The 22758-nt window shown below is 48.3% G+C and overlaps 1 protein-coding gene across 8 annotated transcripts in view; it reads right to left on the bottom strand.

Annotated features, from left to right (window-relative positions):
* LOC118915093 (gasdermin-C-like) overlaps nucleotides 1-22758 on the bottom strand; it is a 69692-nt gene that overhangs the window by 5279 nt on the left and 41655 nt on the right. For 2 of the 8 annotated variants that reach the window (XR_008996138.1, XR_008996139.1), the window contains exons 15-18: nucleotides 14737-14888; nucleotides 4468-4562; nucleotides 3198-3311; nucleotides 107-361 (exon numbers count right to left, since the gene is read on the bottom strand). The gene's annotated coding sequence lies outside the window, so the exon portion shown is untranslated. Of the gene's footprint in view, nucleotides 1-7; nucleotides 362-1731; nucleotides 1813-1953; nucleotides 2068-3197; nucleotides 3312-4467; nucleotides 4563-14335; nucleotides 14467-14736; nucleotides 14889-22758 lie in introns of those variants that run through there. The other 6 variants (XR_008996134.1, XR_008996141.1, XR_008996135.1 and 3 more) reach the window with 5 other exon arrangements.

Below are 22758 nucleotides of genomic sequence, written 5' to 3'. Positions count from 1 at the left end.
ACTCAAATCCATTAAGTGGGTTTAGTTAGGTTGGAGGCTTCCAGAATGGGTAATAGCGGCTGAGTTCTCACTGCGCTGGGTGAAGTTCTAAGAACGTTACACGTACCATGTCATTTAATCCTCGCAATAGCCCTGCAAGGTGTGGCGTATGATCTTTCCGATGCGCAGATGAGAATACAGAGGTTAAGTGACTTGCCCAAGATCACACAGCCGGCAAGCGGCAGCGGGTCTGAACACAGCCCGGATGGCAAGTCCACGCTCTTCATCAGCACATCATATTTGAGCTTGCTGTGGACAAGCGGACGAGGGTGGATTCAACGTGGCCGCTGCCTCGAATGGCCGGCGCTGCTGCTTGATCGTTCTGCAGAAAAATAAAATGAAATTATAATGAAATGAGTGTATAAAAACAAAACACAGTGAGAGCAGGGAAGCTCTGCCCAAGAAAACACCAGACAGGAAAGGGCGGCAGCCTCCTTGCCCCTCCAGTCCTCTGCCTCCTTCACGCCCGCTGCAGTCATGTGAGCAAAGCGGAAAGACCCTTCCGGCTGCCGGCAGGACGATGGACGCGAGGGGGCAAGAGGAGCCAACCCGATGCCTGGGCCAGAAGCAGAGCAGAGGCGACCCGGGCCTGGAGTGGGTGGGGAGGCTGCCCGAGGCTGGAAGAGCAGAGGCGGAGGTGAGAACGGTGGAGAGGAAAGAATGGGGTGGCTTTGATGATTTGCAAAAACAGGTGTGGCTGTGGCTGAGTTTAACCCACAGTGGACCCATTTTCTGACCCACAGAACAGGCTGACAGGCCCTCGTAAGGGCAACGAGAAGCGAGGTCTGAAGTTGTCTCCACCCCAGAAAGTCAAGGGCAGTCTACCGCTGTGTTTACGCCTCTAGGAAAGGATGCGCTGTGCAGGGGAAGGTCGGTCCAGCCTAGGAGCCTCCAGACCCCCAGGGAGAGGCCCAGGGAGGTTGCCATGGCATCTGTGAGGGGCATTTCCTAGTACAAGGGATTTCATATATTTTACTTTTCTTGTTTCCATCCATTCCACCCCAAAAATAAATAAATAAATCAGAGCCATGGAGTGTGGGGCAAAGAATGGGCGTTTGTCTAATCGATTCTTTTCCAGGTAGTGCCCCTGGAGCCCCCCGCAGCTGTTCCGGCCATCCTCACTCTCCATGACATGGCTTTTTATTCCCCCGACATCTCAGATGAGGAGTTGAGCTCTGCTGTGATTAAATAACTTCTCGTGGTCTCACACTAGTAGGGAAGAGGCTCCCGCCAGCACTCCACGCTTTCCTTCTCCCAGGATGGGAAGGCAGGTCTGCACAGTGACCCCACAGGTGAGGAGATCCATGCAGGGAAACCACAGAATGAAGCTAAAAACCCAGGCTCACACGCTCTAGTTCAGTGTTAGCTGTGCCTTTCATCGTTTTATTTGTGTACACTTGACTTTCTCCCTCATTAGATGGCAAATTCCTTGAGGGAAAGGGTATCCCCTTCCATCCTGACATCCCCACAGTGCCCCATGCCAAGGATGGCCCTTGAAGACACAAAGCGTGTATAGTTCACGTGTTGGATGCACTGACTGTTCTAACTCATCTCTTTGGTGCCAACATTTCGCTTCTCCGATCCATCCTTCATGCTGCCTCTAGAGGGAGAGTGCTAAAGGCCCATGGAGCCTTCTGCTTCCTCACCCTGTTGATCCCCCTCTAGGCCTCTGCCACGCTTCCTGGCCATCACCTCTGTTCTGCCCTCCTGGCGTCTGCTCTGCTCCATCACGTTATCCATTCTTTGAGGAGCTCTCGTGGCCATCTTTGTATTCTTCATTAATGTGTATGAGCAAACACATAAAAAAATGCAAGAACGGACGGATGGATTAGTCAAAGAATAAATAAATATATAGAGAGATGAGAGTAAGGATGGACTAAGTTATGGGACTCCAAATTCTACACAGAACTTTACCTCTGAGTAGCAATGTGATCCAGGAAAAGTCACATCTCCTCTCTTGGCCTCTTTTTTTCCTTGTGTTGAAGGGTTTAAAAAGACTAGAAATGCTGCAACCCCCATTCTCCAATTCTGTGAATGAAATTTTCACTCTTGTACAAACTCATTAACGGATGTTTTGCACCTCCACCCTTGAAAACAGTAATTTTCCCCACCCAAGGTCTTATCTGAAGCCACCCTTCTCTGCCTCATACCCACCAGGAGCCGTTGCTATCTGCAGGGACCTCCCCAGGCTGTTTGAGAACAAAAGCACATGTCTTATCTGGTGGCTCTCCTGCACCATCCTGCCCTTGGAAAACGTGCATGGATTTGCAGAATACATGGCCTCTGATAGTCTTCCCATCCCAGGAATGGCTAGAAATGCAGCCTCGGCTTTCTTAGAAACATTGTGCAATTTCATGCTGCTATCAGGGCTGACATGAAGGCACCTCCTAGCCCTGGACCCTTTAGCTAAGTTCAACTTCAGGTCAGGCCAGGGGCCCCCAGCAGCTCAGGGGCACAGGATCCACAAGGAAGAAATTCCAGGATGTTGCCAAAAGCTAACAACAGTTCCCAGCTGTTACCAGCCGCCTTCTGCCATTGAAGTAGTTTGGAGTGGGGGTCTTCACACAGACGCAGCAGAAGGAAGGGTCAAATGAGCGGCTGCACCCCTGAGCCAGGGTGGAGGGCAGACCATGGAGAACAGAAGTCTCTTTGTTATTGGGAGCTCCTGCACATGGCCCCCAGACACTTGGCAGAGAGACCTCCTTCTCCCTGGACCCCTGGGGGACCTTGGCCCCAAGGGTGGGGGAGAACCCCTGGACCCCTGGAGGATTGGTTGGATTGATGCACTATGCTTGTGTAATGACTTGAAAACCTCTGTTTGTGGCTTGCCCATAGCCAGGAGCCTTCCCTTTGCAATTCCTGTTGGAGTACATGCTGTGAGACTCTTAATAAAAAGTCGTTCCTGAACTGCTCTCCCTTGAATCAAATCAAAACTACACCTACCCTAGAATGGATTTTACTTGGAATGCCCCCACCCACCCCCCGGGCCCCCATCCCCTCTCTTGGTCTGGCCGGCTCCTACTCATCCTCCAGGTCTCATCTGTGATGACATGTCCCACCTCAGAGATGCCTTCCCTGCCCACCCTCCACAAACCAACTCCCTCCCCTCAACACATTCACCCATTTTTCCTGTTTCTTTTTTTCCTTCTGGGACTCACCTTGTACTTGTGCATGTATGTGTCCTTGTAATAATTATGTCCCTCTGTTCTAGAACTTCAATCTCATGATGGCTGAGGCTGTGTTGGTTTTTTTCATCATTGTCTGCCCATCACCTGGCATACAGTAAGTGATTAACAAATAGTTGTTGAAAAAATGAATAGAACATTGAATGAATGTATTGCTAAATATAGAAGAGTATTATCATAGAAACCCTAAAAGAGGAGACTTTATACTAATTGAGACCTATGAGCCCTTAACACATGGTATCTTAACTATTTCTTTATTTTTATGTTAAAAAAATATATACGGAGATAAAGAATGGAGTAGTCAGTTCTTTGCCCTCTAGGAGTTCACGGGCTCCTGGGGAACCAGACATGTAATTTGCAGATCACTGATACAGCATTCTCATTAAATCCTGGTGTGTGAAGTAAACATTCTGATCCACATTTGACCAGGAGGGACTGAGGCTCAGTGACATTAAGTTCTTTGCTCAAACCACAGAGTCAGCTTCCAAATCTCCTGAATCCTGACAAAGGTTTTTCTCCTCCCTGTCTTCCTGCTCTTCTCAATTTGGGCTGGTTTTCTAACATGCCATTCACCAGGAGTGATTCCAGCAGGACCAGGAGGTGGTCTTCTTTCTGGACCCTGTTCCCCTGATCTCTACCCAAGCCGGGCATCAGAGCACTCTGAGAAGGAAGCGTGGCACCACTCTTGCCCCTGAGCTGGCTTCCCCATCTTTCCTGATGGAAGGAATTTTGCAGGATTTGTGCTGAAGAGGCTTCCTCTGAATGCCAGCAGCCATGGAGGAAGTACACCACTAGCAGATGGCAGCCAGGTCTAATGTGCACGGTTATGCCGGCACCCCGAAGGAAGATGTGCTCTAACTTAGACTCCGCCACCTCCAATGCTGAGTCAGTGAGCAGAGCACCCCTGGAGCCGAGTCTCTACCCTGGAAAGCACCAGGTTTTGCACGCACAGAAAACTATGTTAGTTTTCTCCCACCAACTATGTTATTCTGGGCAAGTTAAATCCTTTGAATGTCACCTTCTTAATCTGAAAAATGGATTCTTAGGATCGTTGTAAAGACAAAATGAGATAAATCGTACAACATCTTTGGCATGTAAGAAGTGTTCGAGCTATGATACCTCTTACCACCATGCACTCTGGTTTATAAACCTCTATTTGCATCCCCTGTTTCCTATTTCAGGCCTCATTGCTTTATCTCATTTTGTAATTTTCTGGCTGTATCAAGGTCCTTTAGATTCTAACCATCTCTTCTGAAGAGTGACTCCGACCTCCCTGTGGTCAGCATGCAGGGGAACCCAAAAGAAAGAGCAATTCAACTTCCTGAGAGTCAAGAACAGCTGCAGAGAGGAGGTAATTTTGAACAAATTATTGACAACTGAGTGGAAGGTCACCAGGTGGATGTGCCGGCGCCCTCAGAGCATGGCCGGCTTGGAACATCGCAGTGGTGCAATGGAGCTGAGGGTCGGAGCCAAGCCAGGAAAGCAGAGGAAGAGGAGATTGACCAAGTTTCATGGGGCCATTGCGAAAGCTCTGGACGTCACCCGGAGGCCTTTGAATGCCATCGATCATATCTGCATCTTTGATGCAGCCCATGCTGGTGATGGAATGGATGGACAGGAAAGAAGAGAAACTAAGAACCAAGAGACCAGTTAGGTTTTCAAGGTGAACAAGGTGAGACATGAAAAGGGCCCAGGTTAGGGCAAAAGACAGTGAGATGGAGATAAGGGAGTGGATCAAGGGACATGCCTAAAACATATCACACGGGGGTTGCCCATTGATTTATGTGGGATACAGTAGGAAAAGAGCATAAAAAAGCCTCTGAGATTAATGGCTTGGAAGGTCAGGTTTCCAGTGTCACCATTAGCAGAAATTTGGGATGCAAGACAGACACACAGATAGCAGGAAGGGAAAATGAGTTCAGTTTGTCACATGCAGTGTTGGAGTGACCTATGGGACATCCAGGTGATATCCAAAAGGTATGTGATCAGATAGATCTGGAGTGGAATGGAGACATCTGGACTGGAAGTGTACTTTGGGGCCATTTGGTATGAAGATGATTAACAGGATCTATGGGAACAGATGAGATCACTTGGAATCTCAAAAAATAACAGGAAAGAGAGAATTCTAGATAGAATCCCTCTTAAAAACAAAGAAAACTAAAACACCATGCATCTCAAGGCATTTAGAGAAGGAGAAGCCAGCTAAGAGGAGCAGGAAGGGATCAGAACAAAGGTCTGACTAGGAAAGGCCTAGAGGGTCTGGTAAGGGGTGCAAGGGGAGAGAATACAACCATACAATGGTTACGTAAATCTCTACATATGCTAAAATTCATACAGCTGTACACCAAAATGCGTCGGTTTTGTTATATGATAATTTAAAACATAAGATCAATAAAATACAAAAAGAAAAGCCTGCTTAGACCCTACCTCCCAGTGGAGGAAGACACAACATTTTTGCATATTTCCTTCTAGTCTTTTTTTTTTTTTTTTAGGCATTTCTTGGAAATGAAATTGTATGTGCAATTAACAAGTACAAATGTAATCTTTTCTAATTTACATTATGTTGTTTTAAAATTCATGGGTTAAATAGTGAAAATGATGCCAACATAGGAAAAGAACGATGGAGGGAAGGGGGAGGGGGGGCCGTGGATACTGGTTGAACCCAGCAGAGGGGAAAGATAGTATAAGCCCAAGAAGAGGATATGGTTTCTTTCAAATTCATTTTAAATCCTACCTAAAGCTTAGAAGTATACATCCTTTTAGAGAGCTTTCTTCAGATTTTTCAAAGAAGGAAGAGGATGCCCAGCTTGCTTATTTTTTTCTAGAAAGAGAGGAGGTGGGCATTCAACGCAAGGGCCAAACGTCCCTTGCATGTAGTAACATCGCCATCTGCTGGACATGGTGGTATCACCATCGAGAGCGAGGTTTTCAAAGGACCCCAGACCCCGTGAACAACGCCGCTCCTGCCCCTCCCCCTTTAAATACTCGACCACCCCCACGGCCACAAAAAAACTTATCAAACATATTACCAGGGAATATAAGGGTCTGAACCTCATGAAATGCAAGGGGTCTGGAGGTGATCTGAGCCCTTTGGTTACAAAAACGCAAGTCGGTATGTGAAGAGCGCTGGTACAGAAATAAGGACTCCCGAGCCCCAGACGCAGCCCCGCCCACGGCGGGGACCACCGACCGAGATCACGGGCTTTGCCACCAAGATGAGCATTTGGGGTTCATATCACAGTGACGTTCTTCATCGTAACTGAGCTGATTGTTTTGCCTCCAACTGCCTGTCTCCTCTCTCAGGGTCTTAACAAGTTCCAGACTTGGAGTCATAAAAGGGGTGTGATCAATTAGCATCCTCTTAATAGCTTCCCAGAAAGTATCTGCACAATAAAGGAAGCATGGCCGGCAAAGCCCAGCCGCGAGACCAGGGGTTTCCTCTGAGACCCCACTGGGAGAAGTTATTTGGAGTGAGAGATTTTTCCTGACCCACTTCTGTGACCCCACAAATGAGACCACCAGTCTGCCCACACATGAGATCAAGCCTGTAGCGTTGCCACATTTGAGCCTTTAATTGTAGCTCGAAGATGGGAAGAGTTTTATTCTCCCTGTTCATGTAGATTACCCACTGAGAGCCCCAGGGACATAAGAGGCTGGGCGTTCTCAAACAGAAAATGAGCTTAGAGCCCCAAACTCCTGGGGTTGTTTCATATAAGCACTGAGATTAATATTATTGATTCTTAGGCCCAGATTGCAGCCTAGTAAACAGATATGGGGCTAACAGCTGCCTGCAGCAGGGCGGGAGGGCAGGGGAGAAGTGGCATTTCCCAGACAGCAGTGTGCCAGGAAAGGATGAGAGGGGAGATCAAGGGGCCCTTGCTACCCACCAACTTAAAGAGCCGGGTCTCAAGCCTGCAGTGCAGGTCCATGAGTCAGGACCACGATCTCCTCCTCTGCAGAGCTTCTTACTAGATCCTCCATAACCACAATGCTCAGATAATAGAAACTTCCGTAAAAGAGAAAGTTTAATTTCCTGTTTACTGAGGAGGTAAGCAAAAATGCCTATTACTTTAATTCTTGGGGCTGATATGCTACCGTGCCTGATTCCTCTTCTCTCGCTTAATGACCACTCAGAGAAACTATCAGATCATTGGTTCTTGGTGCCTGAGGCTTTCATTAACTTAGCATTTATTGGGTGCCCACTGTGGTGAGGCGCTGTGTGGACATGCATGGGAGATACGACAGGCAGAAAAACATACTCAGGCTCTGTCATCCTGAGCTTACCACCATGGGAGGCCACCTCATGGTGAGGGGCGCAGGCCCTGAGACCAGACAGCGGGGTTCCCGTATGCCACTCCTACCTGAGTCACCTGGGGCAAGTTGCTTAACCTCTCTGTGCTGTTATTTTCCTCACCAAGGAAATGCAAATGACAATGACTTCCTAAGGCTGGTGCGTATTAAGTGAAGTTGAAATAAAAAGCTTAAAGCTACTCCAGATACACGGTAAGCATTTAAGAAATGTAAGCAGTTATTAGCACGTGACAAGTCCTAAAGGTCTGCATTCCACCATAGTGAGGGTTCTCAACAATGCGGATTACAGGTTTTCCAGGGGGAGGAGATCACCCCCAAGAGGGCACTGACTTGAAACAGTACTTGGATACAGTAGGCAGAACAGTAGTCCCAAAGATGTCCATGTCCTCGGCCCTGGAGCCTGTACCTTTGTATGGTAAGAGAGACTTGGAAGAATCTTTAAATTCAGGATTTGAGATGAGATTATAAGGGATTACCTGGTGAGCCCAGTGTAATCACAAAGGGAGGCGGGAAGGTCAGGGTCACAGGTAGAAGGTGATGAGTAATAGAAGCAGGGGAAACTGATGGATGTGATCCCTTGGCTGAGAGTCAAGGACTGTGGGCAGCCACCTGCAGCTGGAAAAGGCAAGGAAGTCTCCAGAAAGGATGGGAGCCTGCCAACACCTTGATTTTAGCCATTGAAAACTCCTTTCGGACTTCTATCCTCCAGAAGATTAGAGAATAAATTTATGTTCTTATTACCCCTAAGTTTGTAGCAATTTTTCACAGCCGCAGTAGGAAACGAATACAGATTTGAATAAGAACATAACCTCTTGCCTTCCCAAGTGTCCTTTTGAAAGACAGCACAATAGATCAGAAAGAGCCCTGGGCCTGGGGCTTGAATCCTGCCTCCATACATTACTGTGTGTCTTTGGATAAATTACTTAACCTCTCTGAGCCTCATTGATCCATCTCTAAAATAAAGATCAATATAATTTTTTCAAGTGTTGACTGTAAAGCACACAGCAGGCACTTGACAGTTTGGGGACTCTTTCCAATAAAAACTCAGTGCCCTCCCTGCAAAGAGCTGATTATGTGAAGCTCCAGCTTTTCGGTGCTTTGATTAAAGGCGCTCACTTCTGTACGAGCCACTGTCCATTTCTAAGTACTTGACTCCTCATTGCTGGTAGAGGTTGGGACTGACAGCCTAGATACCACCTGTTTGCCAGAGATAATATTTTGGTTTCTGTTGCCGTGGCCTGTTGATACCCTGAGCCCCACCCCACTGTGCTCCCCAGCCCTGCTCCTGAGTCAGAGCTCCCCTGGCTGGGAGTCTGTCTTCTCCTCCAGGTCACCTTGCCATCTGCACACCTGTTTCCCTCCACCTCACCTGACCCTGGGATGCTAGAGAAACAAGGTCAGAACCTTCCTGGGCCCGTGGGAAATACTGATGCCATTCCTGCTGCCAGTCCGACGGCCAGCTTGGAAGTGCTGACTGCGGGCACCGCTGGGGACTCTGGTGAGACCGCGGTGGTTTCAGCCCTCCCAGACTCTTCCTAGGAGGGTGTTTGGTAAGAAATCGAAAGACACAGCCTCTGTTAACATAATGACATACAGGAACTATGCAATAAGAGCTGGTCAACATTTGCAAACAAAAGCATTTGTCTTGCAGATGGTTCACTCTTAGACAAGAGAGTCTCCCCACTCCCTTTCCCTGGCTCTGCTCCATCTCTGCCCCCCACCTTTAAGTGCAAAAGGGACTTTGACAAACGAAGGCACTCATTCCACCCCAAACACTGTCAGAGAATAACAAGCTGGAACCATGGAAGCGGAGCGTGAACTCCAGGTGAGGAGCAAGGCAAAGACAGAGGGAGGCACCGGGCGGACCCAGGGAGAAAGCAAGCGGGAGGGGTGCTGGGGGGCAGCACCGACATCCACCTCACACTGGGAGGGGAAGCTCCGTCTTGCCCTAGCGCTGGACTGTCTTCACGCGTGGTCATTTGAGAGCGTGGTACTCACCCTGGTAATGACCTGGACCCTTCCACCTTTCCCAAGGTTACAGACAGTCCCTGCGTGTACAGGCTTCTTATCATTTAATCCTCGCAGGAACGTGCTAGACGGCTACCTCACTCCCATAGTATAGATGAGGGGCTGATGCCCAAGAATCAACATGTCGAGTGACCGTGAGTCAAATCCCAGATCCCAGCTGCAGTCACCATGGCCCGCGCTCTTCCCTGCACTGCCCAACCCTGCGCCCCCTCCCAGCACTGCGTCCAGGCCAAGGGCACTGCCAGGACCTCTTCCAACAAGGCCCCAAGTCCTGGGGGGTCTAGAAACCTTGCACGAGCATCGAGTTGTATCCTGGAACAAATGAAGACACGGAGGCAAAGAGTCCTTCCCACGCTGGAAACAGCTGGGTCCAGCTGAGGAGCAGGGCAAAGTCACCCGTCTGCAGCACTGTCCTTCAAGACGGGCCTATCTCCTGCAGGCTCTTGGAAGGAGGCCGGGGAGGTTTGCCAGGGAGGGCACCGCCGGTCTGCGCAGCATGGAAAAGGGTGGCGAAGGTCACTGCTCACAGCTGCTGTGGATACATGGCCCTGAGCTCGGGACAGAATACTGAGCTCTGGGCTCAGCTGACAGGCCAACGTGCAAACATTCTCCCCCCCCCCCACACACCCAGACGACCCCACATTCCCAGAGCACCTGCTGTGTGTGTGGGCCCCATGCTGTGTGCTTTCAGAGACCCCCTTGGGGTCAAAGGACCCCCGATCTTGGCCTGAAACCAAGTCCACTTTGGGCTCTCAGTTCAAGTTCAGTCCTGTCCTGGGCCTTTCTCTTCAAGCTGAACGTTACATGGCCCTGAGACACCTGTTTCGTGCTGCTCCTCCTTGGTGCACGGTGGGTTGTAAATCTTCTAAGAATCACTGATTTCCCAAGACCAGTTCTTAACATATTAAAAAGCATCCCAGGTGACCTTTTTAGGTAGATTGTCCCCAGAACACTTTGAAAAGTATTATAAATAAACTTTGAAAGTATTATTTATTTTCTAGGCCACAGCCTCAAAGGCCTCGTTTTTGAGACCAGTAGCAGTGGGTGCTAATGCCCCCTGCTTTGGGACGCCCGGCTTCTGCTCTCACTTTGGGGCCAGCTCCCAGCGTCTTCATTTCAACAGCGGTGGTATGGCCAGTGTGAGCTGGTTGGTGTTTGCACCTCACTGAGACCCCTACCTGGGAAGATCTGCCCTGTGTTCCGGTAGCTGAGCTGTGCACACGGTCTGCCTGCAGGAAAACCCCTCTTGGAAGGCCTGGGTTCCTCCGTTTGGCTTCCTGGATCCCAGCCTCCCTCCCTCCCTCACTGGACTCAGTCAGTCTCTCTTCCCCAGCTGGAACGCCTTTTCCCAACCACTGTCTAGCCCCCCCCCCGATCCAGCCTTGACCCCAGAGAGCTTCACCATCTGCTAACTCCTTTCCCACCAAGGGTTCACAGCAGGGGAGCGAGTCCTGGGGTCCTCCAGAAGTTCTCAGGTGTCACAAAAACATTGTCTAGCAGGGAGAAGTAGAACAAATAAGTACATTGCAGCGTTTGCAAAGAAAGTAGAGGGAATGGGGAAGAAAATGGCCAGGAAGCCATGGGACCCAAAGGAGTCCCTGGAAGGAGGACATTTCTTTGAAGTTTCCAGACTTAGCTTAAGGCTACACAGGAACTGTGCATTCGACTCCATCACAGAGCTGTGTTGGGTTGAATGTTACTGATGTTTTAAATCAGTACAACCAAGGTGGAGGAAATACAGAAATCCTTCTCATGACTAATCTGTGTCTTTGTCAACTGTATAACTCAGTTTTAGAAGCTTAACACTCCAAGATGATATAAAGATTGTCTAACCCATTTCTCAGAGATGCACACATCTCTCTCTGTGTAGGGAAGAGAGAGGCAGGACCAGAGTGTGAAAGGACTGGCATCAGGATGGCCCTGTGACACACTGGGATTCAGTGGGAAGAGAGGTTAAAGGAAGCAGCGAAGGTGACATGAACGACATGGCTTGCTATCCCTGGTCCCTCTAAGAAGCTCGGGTGCAATAGATTTTGAGGACGTTGTCATTCACTGGTCATGAACAAAGAGTCAGGTGAGCACAGGAAAGAACTGACCACCCTCCCGAAGAAAACCCTCTTGCTCAGCCCACGTGTTTTACAGACAGGAAAACGGGGTCCAGAGAGGGGACCTGCTGAAGACGTTTGCTGTTAGTCTCAAGCCAATGAGACCAACGTTGTCCTGTGCCCAGGCCACGCCGCCCCATCCTGAGCATCTCTCCTGAGCCTCCCTGGTCTCTAAGCCATCAGGAGGCCTCTAGGGCTTCTGTGATGGGCCCAAAAGTGGGGCACAATGACCTGAGATAAACCGTTGCAGTTAATGGTCCTTCTGCTCCCCAAGACTGACCGCCGTAAAACAGCTGAGGCCACTGCTTCCCTCCGGGGAAGTGGGAGAAGTGAGGCAGATACAAAGGGTCGCTCTTCCTTTCCCTGTCCCTTGCCCCTTCATCCTCCCTACTTCCCCTCTTTCCCTCTTGTATCACACAAACAGGACACTATAAACAATTTCTGTGTTAAACCCCAATTCTACAACCTTGGACACTGGGAATGTCCCCTAATAGGTCACTTAAAGGCTCTTGAGGATCTTGGGCAGTGCGGAAACACTTAGAGGGCAGCCAGGGTCATTATCTCCTGTCCACACAGGGGACTGACTGCAAAGATGCCCGTGTCCCCGTCCCCAAGTGCCCCAGGTTGGACGGCTCTCTGCTGCTTCTGGGCTGAGCTTCAGCCCTGGAAACCCCCTGCCAGCTGCCTTGGGTCACAGCCACGGTGGCAGCCACCAGCTCTCCCTGCTGCCTCCCTGGTGTGCAGCCGGCGTCTGCTCTGCTCTGGGGCCCTACCGACTCCTCTCCACTCCCCCAAGCTGGGAGAGTATCCTGGTCTCGGAGACCAAGCCAAATACTTTCACTGCTTCTCCTAGACATTTTATCCATTCCTTAGATGGTCCTTCTCCTAAGGACACAAGCCAAAGCCATTTACCTCGCTGTGCCTCATTCCTCCTCTATAAAATAATAGCACCTACTCATAGGATTATTGGGGGGATTAAATGAGTTCATACATGTAATATATTTAGAACATTGGCTGCTGTATAGAAAACATTATATAAGCAATTAATACCATTTTCAACAGTAGACTGCAGCTGCCAAAACAAAAAAAAAGAATTAATAATTTCTTAGGGTGCATTGATGAGAATATGGTAAGTAGAATGGTGGAGATGATAGTAATTATGTAATCCCCACTCATTAGACCACACATGGTGTATCCTAATTTCAGGGGGACTATTTTAAGAGAAATGTAGATAAAGTGAAGGGCATTCAAAAGAGATGGGTCTACTCGGTGTAGAAACTTAGTAGCTTCTCATATGAAAAAGGTTGTAGGCTAGAGATGGTTAACCTGAAGCAGAGAAACCTGGATGGTAAAAGGGCTGAGTGAGAAGAGAGAGCATAGGCGTCATCCTCAAATATATGAGGCTATTTTGTCATTTTTATCTTTGTGCCCCCAGCTCCTGGTAGGATGTATGGCACTTGGGTTAGCTAATGATTGAGAAAGCAATCGGGTAATCAATCAATCAGCACATGCAAATGGATAAACAGCCTGTAAGGCAGAGACCTGATATGAGATATCACAGGGAAATAAAATAGTAATTAAGATAAGGCAATTTTAAGAATAATTTTTACAAAGAGTCGGGAAGTTTTTCCTCTTTGGAGGGATTTCTGTTCAGGATGATGAGCCTAATGGTGGTGCTTGCAGTGAGAGACTCAGGCGCAGAAGAACAGCAACTGGACAACACGGCCCCTTCCCGGATTTTAGATTTCCTGAACCAATAAAAATTTTGCCCACCAAAAACTTGGAGGGCTGACAGGGTTGCCAACATTTTGCCAACAATGGATATTCAAACCAATCCAATTATCATCTACTATTGTGGTCATTCTGGGAAAAGGAAAACACAATTTAACCAGAAGGATGAACATGACCTCAGAATGAAAGAAATCCTTTAAATTCATGAACAAGCTTTCTGGAACCTCAGTCTATTCTCCTCATCCTCTGAGGACCCAGTAAAAACAACACCAAGCAGCACCAGCTTGAGGGTCTGTGTTTGGGAACCACTGGGCTCAGTGACTCCCCGGTCTTTTCTTGGGCTGGGTTTGTGGTTCTCTATCCAAAAACGGAGCCAGGCACTTAGCAGGTGCTCAATACATATTCATGGAAGGAATGACTGACTCAGGTGCACTCATTCGACATTAGGCAGCACCACTGCCCTCAGGACAGAAACCTCACCTGGAGAGACACAGAGGCAGGACAAATGCGTGATACCCCCAAAAGTCCGTGGAGGAAAAAGTCGGTCAAAACTCATGAGAACAGAGGAGAGCGTGCTGTGTTCTGTCTGACCTTTGGAGAGCTGTGTTTTCTCTGGCAGCTCTATATCCCCCGACTAATTATAACCCTCCTGTTGCTATAGCACTCAGCAGTTAATAAGGTGCTTACATGATCCTTACATCATTTTGTCATCCACCAAACATTTATTCTTCAAACATCAAACATCTATGCCATGTACCAGGCAGTGTGCTGAGTTCTGGGAACCGACAGAATTTGGCACCCTCTCTCCCAGACGTGGGCTTCCCTACCTCCCCAGACACAGCGGGGGCCCTGCTGTGAGTCCCAGTCCTTCCCTCGACACATTGTGAACTCCTACAGAGTAGGGATCACAGAGATTTATCTCTGGATGCCCAGTACCTGGAAGGGTGATGTGACCAGAAAATGGAAAGCTCTGCCATCTTCCCGATCTTGCTGGAAGTTCGGCATTTCAAAAAATATTTGGTTGGTTAAACCTTGAAGGCAGGGATGGCTGTATACATTGCAGAGCCCTGTGCAAAATGGAAATACGGGGCCCTCTGTTCAAAAAGCAGGAAAAATGCTCTTAGGGGAGCTAAGATACAAAGCTTTTTCCTCTCTTTCATGGCATCTCTTCCAGTTAGTTACCAGGCAGTAACACAAGTAAGAAGTGCTAAAGTCAGACTCCTTGGAGGGGGGCTGTTTCTGAGAAGGCCATTGCCTTCTTTCTAGCTCAGATTTCCCATGGCTTCTTGGGGTTGGCAGCACCCCCACCTGCTTGGCTGTAGGGAGAGCATACCTACCTTGTGTTCACTTCGAGTCATGCTGACCTGCCCCGGATTCTGGCCGTCGGAATTGAGAGCTCGTGGGATATCATGACCATGGCAGGTAAATGGAAGCGTGACGCACACAGGCACGCATATGGTGCAGGCTCTATCGTCCCCCAGGGCTCCATCTACAAAACACAAGTTCAAAGATAAAAATTAAGACTTTCGAGACTGGCGGCAGAGCATTAAACCAGGCATGGGGCCTTGCTGAGCACAGGACCCTGGGCAAGTATATAAGTCATTTGCCTGTGAAGTCAGCTCTGCCCAGATGGGAACCAAAGGTTCATAGTGGGGGGAGCTACTGAAGCCTGAGTGAGGCCCTGGCTGGAGCATCAGCAGCTCTAGGGGAGCCCAGAGGCCCCCAGTGGCAGGTGAGTTTAGCCAGTAGGCCTGGGTAAAGAGAGGGTATTGGCTGTATATGGGTACCTCCTTAACAAGGAGAAAAACACTTCAGGTGCTCCAGAGAGAATGACAGGTGAGGCCCTTGGATGGGAAGCCAGAGAAGCAGGCACAGTCCTTGTAAGCCCAGCCTCAGAACAACCTCCTTGGGTCTAGAGGGGGAAATGGCCAAGACAACATTCCCACACTCACCAGGACTCAGAGCCACAGGCAGTCCCAGTCCTCGCCACCTAAGGTGTCTTACATACATGCTGGTGAAAGATGCCACAGGGAGAGAAATGGGAGGCCCTGGAATCAGGTGGGACCACCATCTGGGACTGCAGCCAAGTGGGGTCCTCCCTATACAAGGCCCACCCGGGTCCTTACTCAGACACTGCTGGATGGAAACTTGGCTACTGTCCTTAACCGACAGCAGACAAGGGGGCTGAACTCCTGTTCTAGCGCAAAGTCCTCTTCAGCTGTAGTACTATAGGCTCTCACCAGCTGGATGTGAAAACCCCTCCCTTCCCAGGCACGTGTCCATGCCCCCAACCGGCTGAGTGTCCTCAGTTCATTACTGTCAGGGGCCTGAGTTGCCTCATCTGAAAAATAGAGGTAATTACACCTGCTCCATAGAGATCTTATGGAGGTCAACTGAGATAACACATGTAAAGAGCGAAGAAAGAGGGAAGGAGAAAGGAGCCCCCCACTTTTCCTTATACCTCCCCTCATTTTGCTTATCCTATGCTCCCCCGCAGAATGTATTCCCCAGCCTCTGAATCCAAGGAGGCCTCACACGAGTCTCACACCCTCCACGGGGCTCCCATCTCCAGCCCTCACTGAGCTCGCCTTCCTAACACTCAGGAAGCATGCTTTTCCATCCCACAGACTGAAGCAATTGGTCATGTCCAGCTTGCTGAGGGCTCCCGTGAAAGGGGCTGCACAGCATTGGGCCAATTTCCAAACTCAGTCACAGTCGTGTTTGCTTGTTTGTTTTAATATAAGAGTTCTCAGCACAAAGCCTGACACATCAGAGACACAGTAGATTGAATTATGACAGCTGCCCAGCTTCAAAGCCCTGACCAGTGTCCTTTGCCCTCAAGAGTAAATCCAAACGCCTGCCTTACCTGGCCCCTTGCTAGCTCTCCAGTCTCATCTCTTGTCTCTCCCCCCTTCCACTGCTGCTGTCTGATGCCCCAACCTGTTTTCTAAGTATCTCCTCAAAAATGTCTTTCTTTTTTCCACAATAGGGCTCTGCATATGCTGTTCCTTCTGTCATGCCCTTCCCCCACTTTCGGCACAGCCATCTTTTTCTCATATTGAGATCTCAGCTTACTTGTGATGGTCTTTGATCACCTAGCCAAAGGCGGTCTCCCAAGTTTCCATTGTGTCTTTGTTGTTCATCTCCAGGCCCCGAAATCTAACCTAGTCTGTGACCCAGAGTTTGTAATTAATAAGTATTTGTTAAATGAATGAATGCATAAATGATAAATGAAGTAATTTCTTTTTTCTTCTCCCCTAAGTATGAAATTCTTTTCTGGGTGTTTTACAAATGCAAATCATATCTCCCATTAGCATGCAGGCAGGGTAAGCATTATAGGTTTCTTTTGTTTCCAGGCCAGTAGGCAGTACAGTGCAGCACTTGTATGCAACATTCAAAAAATATCAGATGAATGAATGAATGAATCGTTGAATGAATGAGCCATTGGGCACTTACCCAAAACTTGCTGGGCTGAACTGAATTAAGCAGGCCTGCATGTGTAAAGGAAGTGCCACATCCTCATGACAGTGCACATGTGTTCTGCATTTGTTGGCGGGGCTCGCCTCCCTTACACGGTCGTCACCCATCAGCCTGCTAATGGGATCATAAAGGAAAGGGAATCGGGGTCCTGGGCTTTCTCAGAGTCATCAGCTCAAAGCCCTTTTAATGTGAGTTCCTGACTCGATTGGGTGTGGAGAGAAGAAAAAAGGTGATGAATGGCCCAAATACAAGGAAACTCAGATACCTGACTTTGTTCTTATCTCGGGAAGAATGCAGCAGCCTGGAAGAGTCAGCAGCAGGCATACTGAGTCACAATGAACTAAGAAACTCAAGAATGTCCCTTGATAAATGTTTGCTGGATAAATGAATGAATGCTTCTGTTGCTTATTACCTTTTAAGTGAATAGGGTCAAAGGTTGGTATTAACCCAAGTCTCGTGGGGTAAGATATTCTTTGTGACCTGGCAGGAATTATTACCAAGGGCAGACTGGGCCAGCCAGTTCACATGGCTAATGAAGAGGGGGTCACAGGCTGCAGCCCCCTGGAGACTACTTATCTGCTTCACAGCCATACTCCCGGCACAAATGCTGGGCAACCATTTTGCAAATTTGTTTCTCCAGGAGGAGAGGGTATCATGTGGATGGTTTAGCCGAAACCCTTCTTCAGAGGGAAGCAATGTAATTCTTGTTCACATTTGCACGGGACATCTTTAGTAGATGACAGTGACGATGATGCATCTAGTGCATGGTCACTCTGTGCCAGGCAGTGTGCTGAGCTCTTTGCATGGATATTCTCACTTAATCCTTACAGGCAGGTATAGCAGCCCACTCTCCAAATGAGAACACCGAAGCTTCAATTGGTTGGAAAGATGCTTTCACACCTACTCTTTCTTACTCACATCATCTCATTGAATCTGATGCAGCCCTGAGAGGGAAATTTCACTCTCAGAACAGGAGGAGGAAGAGATTTGCTGACTTGCCCAGCTGGGAAGTGGCAGAGCCTGACGCCAGAGGCGAGTGTCCCCGAAGCTAACCACATTCTCTTAACCAACATACCAGGGACACTCTTTTTCTTGGCAGGCAGATTAAAAGTACGGTCTTTACAGATGAAAGGTGACTGGTTCAAAAATCAATGAAAGCAGGGTGTCTCACCTAAATTGCCACCTAAGGCCTTACCCAGGCTAAGCTCACAGGTTTCCAGGCTGAGAAAGGGGGTGGCAATATGCAGAGGAAGGGAGGGCCTTAGAGCCAGAGGGTATTTTTGCAAGTCCCAACTTTACCATTTATTGTGTATTGTTGGTAAAGTGCATCAACATCTATAGGCCTACTTAGGCACTATCCCAGATGTTTTAAATGCAGAACAATCCTTCCAAGTGGGTATTAATAGTCGTATTCCATGGATGAGAAAATTAAGTCACAAACATGCTATGCAGCTTATTCAAGGCACCCAACTAGAAAGTGGCAGAGTTGAGATTTCAATCCAGGTATTGCAGCAATGGTGCCTGAGCTCTGAACAAAGGAATAATAATAATAATAATAGCTACTTCACAGACTTTGGGGATCCAATGCATGCAAAGGGCAGAGCAAAACCTCTGGCCTGTAGGTACTTACTCAATACATGACACACATTATCATTAACTAAATTTCCCACCTCAGGAGATTCGTTCTCATTTTTCAGTAGGTGTTTAGGAATATCCAGATTAACTACAGCTGGATGATATAGACCAACGTCCAGGACACTCCAGGACTTGAAATTAAATATTTTATGCATGGGCTGAGCTACAAGTCCCAGGAAGGCATGTGGCCCCCTGGCCGACTCTGGCACAGGGCACATTCACTGGTGGTAGGTGCCAGATAAGGGTCACCACCAGCCACAGACGTTAGAGCACAGTAACAAGAAATTGGGAGCGATTTATACTCTGAAATACATGTAGGCAGTCTGCCTTCAGCCAGCAAGACCCGAGTCACTGGGCTGGCACCCAGGAAGGGTCCCAGGCTCTGGGAAGGTCCCCCTAGAGTGGGGCAAGCTGGGAAGCAGCTATGTTATGAACACAGGCCCTCGGGAACAGAGAATAAGGGGTGGGTGGCTGATTCAGGACAGTTTCATCCCAGTTACCAGATAACTGGGCAAAAGACGGGGATGAGAGGGAGAGCCCAAGAGGGGCCTGAGCTAAGTTCCTTCAGTTCATCAAGAGTTTCTTAAAACTCTGCTGCCTTGGGACAGTGGGGGTCCTGAGAGCTTGGCAAGGGGGGAGGCCAGGAGGAGGCCAAGAGTTCCAGCTGGCAGCAAAAGATCACCAACCTGGCAACCAGGCTGGGCTCCACGTGCACCTGGGCAAGTGCTTGTCAGGAGTGGAAGGGTTGGGACGCCTGCGTTTAGGGGAGGGTCGGACCTACGCCCCGATCATGCCCTCCAGCCCTGCGGTCCCTGTAGCAGCAGCCTCACTCCTGCGCTCCCTCGCCCCGCCCCAGAGCATCAGGCATCTCTGGGCTACACCGAAGCCTCGCGTGACAACGCTTTAGATCCCAGTGCAGACACAGCACCGTTCTCCGAAATGTGAACCTGGCAGAGACGTCCCTGAGAACAATCCCCCTGTAAAGTCAATTGCTCATCCTGAGAGTCCACAGTCGTGCATCTGTTCCCAAACAGATGGGGGACAGGAGCCCCAAGAGTGGCGCCAAGCCTCTCAAGGAGCAGGGATGGGATGGTCCCCGCCATCAATGGGGCTTTGTGGCCTCAGTGGAAAGAGAGGAACGCCCTGTCTCAGGAATGCCACCTCCAGAGGGCTGAAGACAGCCGCTCTTTGCCATTATGAAACCCCAAACACTCCGGGTGGGGCGGGTTTTTTAAAAGCATATTCTGCTGCCACTGAGGAGCCTTGGAAATGTGGAGAGCATACCACCCAAGCCATTAAATGCCCAGACAGCTCAGACAGAGGCAAGAACAAGGAGCCAATGAGTTTGGGGCAGAGCGTCTCAAAGAAATAAACATGCGGTGAAGGTATTTCCATAGCTAGTAAATACTGTCTTTCAGGGGGTTCAGAAGGAGACCAAACAGCCTGCCCCCGTGATCCCCCGATAAAAGAGTGACACTGTGTATCTAAAGAGTGAGCAGCCAGGCACAGAAGCCAGATATGCCAGCCACCCTTTAATTTATAGGCCGTAAATGATGGAGCCCGTGATCTATGGCCCCTGACTCAGGGGGATTTATTCTGGCTAAGAGCACACACAGAGGCCACTGATACAAGCGATGGCCTTCAGGGGGAAAAGGTCGGGCTCTCACTAAATGCGAAGCAGAGATGTTTGGAACAGACACTTATATTACCAAGAGACGGCTCCAAACACATCACCGGAAGCAGCTCGCACCAGCGTCCCAGCTGAGGTCAAGCTGAAGGTGAGGGAAGCTGGGACTCGGCGACGGGGAGAGACGGCCTGCAGCAGCTGGCAGTGGGCCTCTGTGCCCAGCGCCCTTCCACTGCACATCTTCCCCAGATGCTGCTCTCGGGGGAAAGTTTGGGTCCAGTCGTTCACGTGAGCTATTACATCTAAGTGCCACGCGGGCCCAGACCTCATCTGTTCCACCACCACTGAGAGGTGAGGGTCAGCTCAGTGCCGGTCACAGAATAGAGGCTCAATGAATCCTTACCCAATGAAGAGACAGAAACAGTCGGTTTCTATTCATCTATCCATCCATCCATCCATCCACCAGTCAGTATTTCCCAAAAGGCATGACTTACTACAAAGAAAAGACATATTTCATGCTCAGTGCCTGGCCAGCAAGAGAGAACCGAATAATAATGTCATATTTTTCACTATGTACACATTTTACTGCTGTTATTCAGATATGGCAAGTGATACTAGTTTTCTATTTGTGGCAGTGATATAAAATTTTTGTTCAGATTTCTTCATATAAAAGAAGGGGTTCAGTTTAAATAAAGATATTCAATTAAGCAATAAATAGCACAGGTTTTACAAGAATATGGCAAAACTCTTAAAGGTGGTTCCCGATAACAAAACCTTGAGAAACACCACATTCAACACACATCTGTCGGTCAGAGACTCTCCTAGGGTTAGTGAAGCCCAAGGCAAAATGCAACCACAATGGATGCTACGTTTTTCCAAAACTACTCTTTGTTACACTTACTGCAACTTTCTGTCCTTTTTTGGTCATGTTGTTTGTTATTGGTGCAACCCTATTATTTGTTGATTTTCTTTCAATCAGTCACTGTAAGGAAGTAATTGCCCCCTCACCACCAATATTCATACGTTGAAGCCCTAACCCCCAGTACCTCAAATAATACCTTATTGGGAGGTAAGCCTTTAAAGAAGCTCAAATGAGTGTGTTAAGGACCCTAATCCTATTCCACTGGTGTCATAAGAAGAGGTGATAGGGGCACACAGAGACACAAAGGAAATAGCCACGTGAGGGCCCAGAGAGAAGACAGCCATCTGTAAGCCATGGACAGAGGCCCCGGGATGCACCAGCCTCCCTGACACCTTGATCTTGGCCTTCACACCTCCAGAACAGTGAGAAAGTTAATTTCTATTGCAGAAGCCATCCAGTCTGTGGCACTGTGTACAGCAGCCTTAGCAGACTAATACAGTCACTACCCTTTGCATTTTATGTTGCTCACTAGGTGCCGCATAAACAGGCTCCGCAGAGAACTGGCAGAAACCCGTGGCTGTGGACATGAGACCAGCACGTGTGCAGGGAGATGCTGGCTCTGACTGGTGCACATCAGTTGTGAACAGGCTGGTCTAAAAGTCAGTTCCTGGGACGTATTCATAGACTGGAAGTTTTGAAAACACACATCTAACTACAAAGTCATATTATTTTATTTTATAATCTATATAGTACTAAATTATTTATAAGTCCTGAGGAAAATGTCTGACAATCCTGTTTCCATGGATTCTGTGAATGAAACCTCGTTTTCTCACTAAAAATAGCCAAAAATTCATGCATTTTGTATTATATCATCCAAACTTCACTTGTGTTCACAAGGCAATCAAGCATTGTACATCCTCTGGTTAGAAAACAGGTTCATTATAACAGGTTAAGATCTGTGCCACCATCTTTAAATAGTTTCATAATTTACCTTATGAAAAGGAAACTGGTGAATAGCATACAGCCCCTGCCTAATGGAACTTTTTGTCTAGTGAAGGAAAAAGAGAAGTAAAACCTTCCAGTGCCAGCCAAGATGTCATAAGCCAAGCACAGCCTTTCACTTCCACTGACTGCAACTAAAAACTCTGCAAAATAACAGCTGATTGAACCAAAAGGAGAAACAGAAAAGTTGGCAATCATGTTCTGAGATTCAGTACCCATCTCTCAATAGTTGATAGAACAGGAAGGACAGAAGACTTAAACAACACTCTCAACCAATAGACCCAACCGACATTTATTGAACATACCACCAACAGCAACATAATAAGTGTTCTTCCAAAGGTACATGAACACTTACTAAGATAGATTATATTCTGGGCCATAACTCAATGCATTTAAAAGGATTCAAGTCACACAAAGTGTCCCCTGACCACAGTGGATTATCTAACTTCTCTGAGATGCAGTGTTCTCATGCAGAACTTTGAGAAAATAAATTTCTGTTACACCACTCAATCTATGATATTCCTTTATGTCAGCCCGAGCAGACTAGGACACCTACCCCATGCTCTCCCTTGGTTATTTTACCCATTCCTTTTTTTTTTTCTTTTTTAATTTACTGCCTCTCATTTTAGAAATGGCCTCTCTGCTTTGTTTTCATCCCAAATTTCCAACCACCAGATTGGATGCCCAACCAGCAATGTCAATGCAACATGAAATAGTGGGTTTCATGCCTTTGCCTCACTCCACATGTTGTTC

Source organism: Manis pentadactyla, chromosome 3 (genome assembly GCF_030020395.1).
Source record: "Manis pentadactyla isolate mManPen7 chromosome 3, mManPen7.hap1, whole genome shotgun sequence".
Lineage (NCBI taxonomy): Eukaryota > Metazoa > Chordata > Mammalia > Pholidota > Manidae > Manis > Manis pentadactyla.
This window is presented reverse-complemented; position numbering and strand designations above follow the sequence as displayed.